Source organism: Sarcophilus harrisii, chromosome 4, assembly GCF_902635505.1.
Source record: "Sarcophilus harrisii chromosome 4, mSarHar1.11, whole genome shotgun sequence".
Taxonomy (NCBI): domain Eukaryota; kingdom Metazoa; phylum Chordata; class Mammalia; order Dasyuromorphia; family Dasyuridae; genus Sarcophilus; species Sarcophilus harrisii.
This window is the reverse complement of record NC_045429.1, coordinates 307,387,972-307,398,709: the sequence shown is the minus strand read 5'-3', so window position 1 is coordinate 307,398,709 and position 10,738 is coordinate 307,387,972. Positions and strand designations below refer to the sequence as shown.

The following is a 10,738-nucleotide window of genomic DNA, read 5'->3' as shown; positions in this document are numbered from 1 at the left end:
ACATAGCCAGTAACTATCTAAGGCCTGATTTGAACTCAGGAAGATAGATGAGTCTTCCTAACTTCGGGCCTAGTACTTTACTCACTGCATCACCAAACTGCCCTCCTACTCCAATCATTAGTTAATATCACAAGTTACAACATATACTTAGGGTGAGGCTCAGTATTTAAAGAAGACTTTGAAGGACAAAACTGCATCAATTGATGCAGTGCATTTTTTTTAATCCATAAGAAAATAAAAATAGATGAACCTTTTTATTTAAAAGTAAAATGATAAAATCTGCCCATAAATTTTTGTTTTTAAAACAGCAGAACCAGGAAAACATTATATACACTAACAGCAAGATTATGTGATGATCAACTTTGGTAGATTTATTTCTTCTCAGCAGTAATATCCAAGATAATTCCAAAAGACTTTGGATGGAAAATGCCATCTGCATCCAGAGAAAGAACTATAGAAACTGAATGTGGATCAAAGCATACTATTTCCACCTTTTTGTTTTGTTTTCTTTCTTGTAGTTTTCCCCTTTTGTTCTGATTTTTCTTTCCAACATGACTCAGATGGAAATATGTTTAAGATGATTGTATATGTATAACCTGTATCATATTGCTTGCTGTCTTGGTTAGCAAGGAAGAAAGGAGAAAAAAAATTAGAACTCAGAACTTAACAAAAATGAATAATGAAGACCATCTTTACATATAATTGGAAAAATAATATATTTTTAAAAATAAATAAAAAAACAAAGTGTGTTGATAGGAAAAAATTATAAAAAAAAGTTTTGCATCATTTGATGCTTCTGGTCTTTCCAGTGTTAATGGTCTTGGACATAAATCCATATTTCAATTAATCTTCTTGATAATTTTGAATTTTTTTTAGCTGAGTCCTTGTCAGATCTTATTAGATGACTGTTTTGCCTCTTAATGAGTTTGAGAATTTGTCCAAGGAGTTGGAATATTGTTTCAAACATTCTCTTGTTGTTCAACTGTGCTCACATTCTTAGCACTTTCTTCAATATAAGATTTCTTTGCAGGAATCTTTAAACAACTTGTCCAGTTTATAAGAGTTTTGTTAAAATGAGATAATACAGTTCATAAATCCAGTAGAGAGAGCACACATAAAGTGCAATATGTCACAATATCCTGAAAGTGAGCTAAAAAAATGACCATGACACTGGTAACCTTTCTGTGTTGTGGAACTCCCACTCTGCCCACAGAATACCTCAAGCTCTGCATATGACTGACATACTCGACATATGGACCAAATGGGAATACCATTGGTAAGTATATATATTAAATTTTCAAGAAGTTTGTTTTCTTTTTTTTTTTTTTTTAAATTAAAAAAGAGAAAGTCTAATCTTTTCAAGGTGGTACAGTAAATAACATTCTGGAGTTGGATTCAGAGAGACTTGGATTAAATCCTACCTTAGACATTTATTAGTTGTGTCTCTCTGAGCAAATCATTCAACCACACCTAGTCTCTGCTTCCTCATCTGTAAAATAGGGAAAATAATAAACACACCTAATAGGGTTAAGTGTACCCATTGAGATATTATACATAAAGTGTTTTGTCAAGATTAAGGTATTACAGAAATGATTTTATTCTAATATTATTTTTGAATTTCAATGTATTGTCTTTGCATGTACTCTGAGATTTGTACATCTTATTTTGAAGACCAAGTGACATAGGGTCTCTGTTAGAGACAATTAAAAAAAATTATAATAGGTTTTTATTTTTCAAAATACAAGCAAAGATAGTTTTAAGCATTCACCCTTGCAAAACCTTGTATTCCAAAATTTTCTCCCTCCCTCTCTACCTCCCTCTTCTCCAGCAAGTAATCTAATATAGGTAAAACATACACAATTGATCCAAACATTTTCACATTTATCATCCTGTACAAGAAAAATAAGATCAAAAAGAAAAAAAATGAGAGCGAAAAAAAGCAAGCAAACAACAACAAAATAGTATAAATACTATATTGTGATCCACATTCAGTCCCCACATTTCTCTTCCTTGGTGCAGATGGCACTCTCCAGCATAAGACCATTAGAACTGGCCTGAATCACCTCATTGTTGAAAAGAGCCATGAACATCAAAATTGATCATCATATAATTTTGTTGCTGTGTATAATGGCCTCCTGGTTCTGCTCATTTCACTTAGCATTAGTTCATGTAAGTCTCTCCAGTTTTCTCTGAAATCATCCTGTTGGTTGTTTCTTATAGAACAATAACATTCCATTTTATTTATATACAATGATTTATTCAACCATTCTCCAATTGATTCAGTTTCCAGTTTCTTGCTACTACAAAAAGGGCTGCCACAAACATTTTTGCACATGTAGGTCCTTTTCCCTTTTTTATGATCTCTGGAATACAGGCCCAGCAGAGAGACTGCTGAATTAAATGGTATGCACAGTTTGATAGCCTTTTGCCCATTTTCTTTTTAAATGAGAAACCTGAAACCAAGAGGAATCACTGACTGTTGCATCCTATTTCTGGTAAAGCCAAATTCAGAATTTCTGGATTAAGACTTGTGGTTTATATGTGACTTGTTCTTCATCACAAAACCATGCGTATTCATTGGTCCATTAAGTTAGGAAAATTTTTGTCTGCTTTGGTCTTTTCAAGGGTAAAATCAGCCTGTGGGACTCAGGTTAGTGAACTGCAAGTGATGGGTTTGTCCATGAAATAAATGGGGAAATTGAAGATTAGAGTTGGACAGAACCACTGACATTTACTACTTGTGCACAATCTTGGATAATTCCCTAGGCTTCTCTGGGCCTCAGTTTCCTCATCTGTAAAATAAAAGACAAAGGAATTTTATCATTTAAAATTTTGTTTTTAATAACACTTTATTTTTCCAATTGAATATAAAAGCAATGTTTAAAATTTAAAAAATTTTGGTTTCCAAATTCCTCTTTCTTTCTTCTTTCCCTTTCCCTTTCCTTGGGACTATAAGCAATTGGAATATAAAATATACATATAAAACATTTATCATATTATGAAAAAAAATACAGTCCCCTGGTCCCCCTCAAAAGACCTCTAAAAAATAGAGAAAGTGAAAAAAAGTATTCTTCAATCTGCATTCAGTATCCATCAGTTCTTCCTCTGGAAGTGAGTAGTACTTTTCATCATGAGTCCTTTGGAAACTTTTTCATGATTGTATTGTTGAGAATAGCTGTCATTCACAGTTGTACATTATATGATATTATTGTTACCATGTACAATGTTTTCCTTGTTCTGTTCATTTTACTTTTTGTCAGTTCATGTAAGTCTTTCCAGGTTTTTCTGACACCACCACCTTCATAAGGAAAAAGCAATTTTTAAGCATATACAAAGTCACAGGGATGATGAATAGAACTATAGGAGGGGGAGACAGAGATTTCCCAGAGCTATGATAGAGTTGAAATGATTTATGGTTCCAAAACCAGATGGAAATCTGAGTAGAGCATTGGAGAGGGGAAAGAGAAAAAGGGAATATAGATATAGATATAGATAGATAGTGTGTGTGAATATATATATATATATATATATATATATATATATATATATATGGAGAGAGAGAGAGAAAGTATACACACACACACACACACACACACACATACATCACACATATTCTGTCTCTGGAGAGAGTTCCATATATATACACACACTCTGTCTATCTCTAGAGAGATTTCCAGAGAATGAATCAAAGCCTGCATAGAGCCTGGTCCTATATATAGTAGACTACTGAGATAACTTCCTCATGGTGGTTGTAGCAGTGGAGGTGGGGTGGAAAGGAAGCAGGGAGTCAGGATGAGGGTTCAAAGCCAGAAAAGTTTCAACATTTCCAGGTTTGGTTTTTAGTTCTGGGTGGTATGGTGATTGATGAAGAGATGGCCTGTAAGATAGCTTCTAAGTTTAAATCTATGTACCTTTTAAAAAATAGTACCAGAATAAATCATTTCACATGATTGAAATGGAATACTACTGTGCAATAAGAAATGATGAGAGGATGTTTCAGAAAAAAAACATGGGAATACCTATATTAACTGAAGCAAAATGAAGTGAGAAGACCTGGTAACAGCAATGTTATAATGTTATAATGATGTACAATTGTGAAAGACTGGACCACTCTGATAAATACAGTGATCCTGGATAATTCCAATTGAGATGAAAAAATGCTAGCCATCTCCAGAAAGAGAACTCTGAGTACAGACTGAAGTATAACTTTCTCACTTTCTTTATTTTTCTTTATTGTTCATTTTGGTTTGTCTCAAGTACTCTTCTGTTTTTATATTTTATTTTTAGTACACATTGCTTTATGAATCATGTTGAGAGAAAAAAATCAGAACAAAAAGGAAAAACCACAGGAGAGAAAAACAAAACATAAAAAAGAAGTGAACATAGCATTTACATTTATTTTCCATAGTTCTTTTTCTGGGTGCAGATGATGCTTTCTATACCAAACTGGGATTGCTGAGTATGAGTGATTCACTGAATCACTGAGTAGAACCAAGTCTTTCATAGTTGATCATCACACAATCTTACTGTTACAATACTTGCTGTGCAATGCATTCTTGCTTTTGCTTGTTTTGCTCAGTATCAGTTCATGTAAATCTTTCCAGGCCTTTTTAAAATAACTTGTTCGTCATTTTTCATAGAACAATAATATTCTATTATTTTCATATACCACAACTTATTCAGCCTTTCCCTAATTTGATGGGCATCCACCTAATTTTCCAGTTCTTTGCCAGACTTTAATTTTCTTTCTTTTCAAAAAATGTGGCTAATATGGAAATATGTCATGTATGATTTCTTATGTATAACTGATATACTGCTTGAATTTTCAGTGGGGGGGGAATGAGATGGAGGAGGAGAATTTGGAAATCAAATTTTAAAAAGAAAGTTCAAAATGAATAAATTGAATTCTTTAAAAATAAAAGTAGTAACAGGAATTATATCAGAGCAATATTGTCCTGCCTCTAAGCTCTGCAGAGCTGCTTCCATCCACTGTTTTATTTCTCCACAATCAGGTTCTTAGAGGACCCAGGGCCCTGGCCACTGGACTCGGCAGCTTGTTTCCGTGATCTGCCTCTAGATCTAGTACACAGATGTATTGCAGAATGGGGCCAGAATGATGTGCCAGGTGCAGAATTTTAAACGACCACTGCAGGATGAAATCATACATCCACCAAATGATATTGCCCAGCTCTGCGCAGTTCCCCGCCCTGGATGGCAGCTGCAGCCACCCAGACCCACAACTCTCCTACCAGCTAGTGAGAGACCAAAGAGGGAGATGTGTAATGATGGTGGTTGCTGCTGTTGCTGTTGTTGCATTTTACAAATTGTCTGAAAGGCTGATTTTTTTTTTTTTAAGAAGGGGGAAAAATCCTGTCCTGCAAAATCCTACGCAATTCCCAGTGGGACCTTTTTAAACCTGTGATAAGTTATCTCATCTGAAGGGGATAGGATTGGAGCTTCTCTTTATTCTATTAGCTATTCCCTGAAGCAGAGTTGACTTAATGAAAATTCTCTTGAAGCCTTTCCTCTTAACCCTCACAGCATGGCTACAGTGCTGAACTCTCATTGGCTGCTTTATTGGTGTGAGGAGGGGGTGGGGGTATACATGGGAGGAGAGAAAAAGAGGGTGGGGGTAGGGAAAGCAGATTTGCTCCTGAATATGGAAGCCAATATGCTAAGCTGTGTGCTCTAAACCGGTGGGTAATGTGATTAGAGTGGCTGCCGAGAGACTCACATTGTGTTCTCGGCCTCCCGTGGCTCTCTTGATTCTGGGCCTTTTCTGTTCCAGTCTCCGAAGGTCTGACAGAGACCCCTGCTGCTCCAGCATTCTGGGTCCTGGGACTCTTTTGTCTTCAGATAAAGGGACCCTCCTCTTGGAGAATTCCACAGCCAGATGTCACATACTGAGCCCCAGAGGGGCCTGTCTAATAAATTCTACTTTCTCCTTTTATATTAAAACATTTATTCTCTTATAATAATGACAGTTACCCGGCAAAACAAAATGCTCCGAACTGCACATACTTGTTGGATGTTTAAAGTGAAGCCTGATCGGCCGCAAGAGGAATGTTTGATATTGATGAATGTAGGAGAAACGGGGAGGGGTTGGGAGCAGGGTGAGGGATCAGCCTCTAACATGCTTAGCATTGGTTGTGGAATAAGGAAGAAGCAATCTGCCCTGTCTCAGCTGGTTTCTGCGTATCCAGGCCCCAGCTGATCCTGACTGTAAAAGAGACAGAGGGTAACATTAAGATTAGGTCTTAGTCACGGAGTCCCTGTGCATCCTGCCTACCTGCCCAAGCCGGCCCCGGATGAACTGGATCCTCACCTGCCTCTATCCGGTTGAAGATCTTGTTTAAGATCAATCATCAGACAGGGAGGCCGCTCATTTACTCAGGGAGGCTGGAGTGCAGCCACAGGGTCTGAGTCTTTTAGGGGAGAACAGACCCGGTGAGGATGATCATAGTTGAATCTGCGGAAATCATTGAGTTATTACCGCTCATCCAAACTGACCCCAGTGAGTTAAAGGGGTGGAGCTAAGAAATTGGGGGATGGGGCGGGGTCATTGGGGTATCTAGCGGATGCAGTTCTGGATGGCAGGCGGGTTCCAAGGGCCCTGACCGGGGCAGTCCCGGCTCCAGCTGGGGGGCTGACCTCCTCTTGGGAATCTCACTGCAGATACTAAGGGGCAGATGTCCGCAGCACCACCCCGTTACCGTAGTAAGCACGCCAGAAACCGGAGGACCCTCCCCCCTCCCTGACTGTTAGTTCCGCGGCACCCCCGCCCTCGGCTTGGTGCTCTAGCAATAAGGACCCGCACCCAAGCAAAAAGCTGTGGGAGAGATGCATCTCGGGGCTCATCGGCCGGCCCCAGGCGTGCCTGAAGAAGGGGGAGGGGGATAAAGCACGTGGCTGCAAATACTGATTTCTGCCTTTTAAACGTACTTTTGAAACGTGCACGTGCAGGGTACCTAGCTCACTGCACTCATCACTTAGGGCGGCTGCGGCCGTTGCCTTCTCATTCATTAGCGGGCACTTCCTAGGGAGGGCGACAGGAATCGCCAAAGCCACCCGCTGAATCACCCCCGGGGGAAGGGGCTGAAATCAAACCGAGGACCCGAGCTCGAGGAGCCCCTCCCATAGAGAAGCAGGCACCCCCGGGGAGCCCCTCCCGGCCCGGGGCTCGGGTCTCTCACGGGGGCCGGATCGGAGGCGCCGAGACAGGGGAGGAAGCAGAGCGGCAGCCAGGATCCCTAAACGCCCCAGGGCGGGGGGGGGGTTAAGCCAGCGCGCCCCGCTCTTCGGCTATTGGGGAAGCCGAGGCTCTGCTCCCTCGTGATTGGTGGCGGGCGATGAGTCCCCCTCAGCGGGCTCCCGCAGCGCGGCCCGAGGGAGGGATGCGCGGGGATGGGGTGGGAGCCGGGGAGGGGGGTGGGGCGGGCAATGCTGGGGACCCGGGGGGGGGGCGGGCCGGAGAGGACACGCTGGACGCATCGCCGAGAGCAGCCTCTGCACGCTCAGGGATGGAGCCGGGGCTAGCGGCGTCCCCGAGCATCCCCGCGCCAGCCGTCCTCCTGCCTGGCTCCGGCCTTCTCCGTTACCGTTACTCGAGTGGAACGCGAAGCCACCGTTCCCCGCCACCGGAGCCGGGCTGGGCGGGGCGGCCGGGCTTGTGACGGGACTTTCCAGCTGCGCCTGCGGCGGGAGCACCGTGCGTCGCGCGGCGGCTCCGGATGCCCTCCGAGGGCCGTCCTGCTCGGATCCTGCTGTTAACTCGCTCCCCGCTTCGTGACCACACGGACCGTCCCGCCCTTGGGCTTTTCTCGGCACAGATTCTGGAGGCTGGGACCCTTCCTTCTCCAGGGGCGAACGGGCTCTGTGGCTTGCCCAGGTTCACACAGCTAGTGTCCGAGTCGGATTTGAACTCAAGTCTTGGAGATTGAGGCTCAGGTCTATGATTTCGGTGGCAGCAAAGCAGATATGCACTGAATTGCCTAGGGAGCCAAGCTCTGAAGGAGGCTTGGAGCTCGGAGGTTAGGCAAGGGAGGCAGCCAAGGTATTCTTTGGAGGCAACATTCCCTGGGGGAAAGGAGGATCAGGGAGATACTTTTACTAATGCTTTTTATAAACAGCCCTACTTTTTTTATGCCAGAAGATTCTAGCATTTGGCTATGGCCGGTAGGTTTTTTATCTTTTCTGGCTACATTTATCTTTGTTCCCCTTTATCCCCCTCCCATATTCAGAAGAAAATGCAGAACTGGAAATGGTCACAAAGAAAGATACAAACAAACAACAAATCCAGATCCCAGAAAATAATAATAGTAACTAGTAATGCCTGACATCCTCATTTTATTTGTATATATTTTTGGCTCATTTGCTTTCTGCTTGGGGCAATAGAAAGGGTCCTAGACTTGGAGTCTGAAGATTGGGCTTCAAATCCCAACTTTATCACTACGTGATTGGCTTTCTCTGGGCCTGAGTAAAAAAGAGGTAGTTGAAATAGAGATGCTCTTTACTGACCTCCTGACTTTTCTGAAGAATATCTTCCGTGCACCAGGGAAGTATTTATTTAGGAATTTAAAAGGAAGGAGAGAGGAAAGGGCCTTTTAAAGACCCCTTTCTCATTCCTTAATGCCATCCTTCAGCCTGAATCGAGCTCCTCAAAAGTGATGTTACAGGTTTCTCTGGTTTCTCTGCTTCCTCTTTAGGGCTGCTGGAACATTCTTGTATCTTAAGTTACCTGAAAACAAAACAAAGGGTTTTGGACCCTTTATGACTATTATGATTCATTTCATGGTGTCTGTGACACTTTTTATTATATTTTATGGATAAGGATATATTTTTGTCTTAGAATTTTGTTCAAGTGCCATCCTTTCTTACTCTGGAGTAAGTAAATAATTTGGTACTGCTTGCTAGAAAATATATACATACATATGCAGTCTTATCCATAGCCATATTAATAATTAAGGCTTTTTTTTTCCCTTGTGAGGATCTTCATGTGCTGGAACTTTATTCCCCCTCTCTTCCACAATCTGAGTTAGCATTTCATATATAGACTCCCAGGGGAGAAAGCCATAAGAACTTTCATAAGGCTTTTTTGATTTGCACATGAGAATATTCTTTCAAGACCATCCTCCTAGCTCTAGTTAGACAGTTTAGAAGCAGAGCTCCCCAGATGGATCCATGTCCCTAATAATTAGCTACTATATCAAAGACCCTGAGGGAGCAACAGGTGGCTTTGTGTGCCAGGCAGATCAAACCACCATCAACTCAAACTGATAAATCCTTGGTGAAGCCAGCCCAAGATCCTGAGCTCCAGAGCCTCAGGAAGAGCAGTGCTTCCCAGACCACTGGTCCTGCTTCCAATCCGATTTTTGTAGCTATCACTGAAGGAAGCAAGCCAGATGGAGAAGGGACCCAACAACATTATCAACAATTGCCAACCAGTGGCTATCACTAGTACACACAAACCAGCCTAGGTGAAGCAGCAAGGCACTTTGAAAGAGAAACATGCCATATACCAGGCAGGTTAAACTACCCCAATTCTCTCTTTCAGACCTTGGTGGAGAGATCCTGAGACCAAAAGTCCTGAGCATGGCGTTGTCCTCCAGAACACTGGCTCTCTTCTTCTGGCTTGGCCTCTGCAGGAATCAGAGAGAGGAGTGACTCCTGACACTCAAACAGTAATCATTAACCAATTGCCAGAGATGGGTTATGGCCCAAGAGCCATACTATGAACATTGATCTCCTGCTTCTAGGTAGATCCCTTCAGTTGCCATGCAAAGAAGCAACTTTTGAGTAGATGTGAACTGCTAACTTCCCCTGCAGGTACCATAGCCTCTCCCTTCTTTAGCAGCCACAGCTAATGAAAACCAGGTAAAGAAAATTCTTTGTGGTCTAAGTCTTTGACATGGCCAAATGTTTCCATTTCAGAAAGCTATATGGTTTTGTTAGGAGAGATGACAACAAATAAGATGCATTTACCATCAGCTTTGGAGCTCCAGCTGAAGGACTATGTAGTTTTTCTCTTTAACTTGAAACTGAAACTTTTTTTCATCATTCCCCTCTATTTGATTTGATTGTTAGCTGCCTTATTTTTCTATTTTTATCTTATTAATGCAATAATAATTTTGTAGGGTTTTGCCCATAGCAAACACTTAATAAATGTTATTTCATTTATTCATCCACTTATTCATCTATTCTTTATATCTACATGGTCTTAATTTATTATTACTTTGTTTTTGCTTTCATCCATGAAATCAACTAGGAAGACCTCTCCCCACTTTTTTCCAATTATAACCTCATAAATAAATGTCACATATTATCGTGCATCATACATATTGATCTTCTATGTCAATCAACAAACATTTATTGCCCAGCATTGAATTAGGCACTCAGGATACAAATGCAAAGAAGAAATAATCCATGCCCTCAAGAAGCTTTTGTATTTTAACAGGGGCAACAAGTATATAAACAATTAATTTAAAGAGAATAAATAAAAATAACTAAAAGATAATTAAATTCAGTGAAGCTTCTCAGGGATGGGGGAAGAGACAGATGTATAGAATTTGGAACTCAAGACTTTTGAAAAATATTTAAAATTTTGTTTTAACATGTAAATGGGGAAATGAAAATATTATTTAAAAACAAATATTTATAATAAATTTATAGCAAATAAATAAATAATAAATTCAGTGAAGTTAGAGAGGGAGATCAGGAGAAGCTGTTCGCCAAACTTGAA

At 41.0% G+C, this 10,738-nt stretch overlaps 1 long non-coding RNA gene across 1 annotated transcript; it reads right to left on the bottom strand.

The window, feature by feature from the left end:
- Window positions 1-4,966: 4,966 nt before the first annotated feature.
- On the bottom strand, window positions 4,967-7,587 carry LOC116423253. The gene is made up of 3 exons (XR_004233787.1): window positions 6,943-7,587; window positions 6,326-6,469; window positions 4,967-6,220 (listed from the first exon to the last, which is right to left on the bottom strand). It is a non-coding gene; the product is annotated as an uncharacterized LOC116423253 (long non-coding RNA).
- Window positions 7,588-10,738: the final 3,151 nt, after the last annotated feature.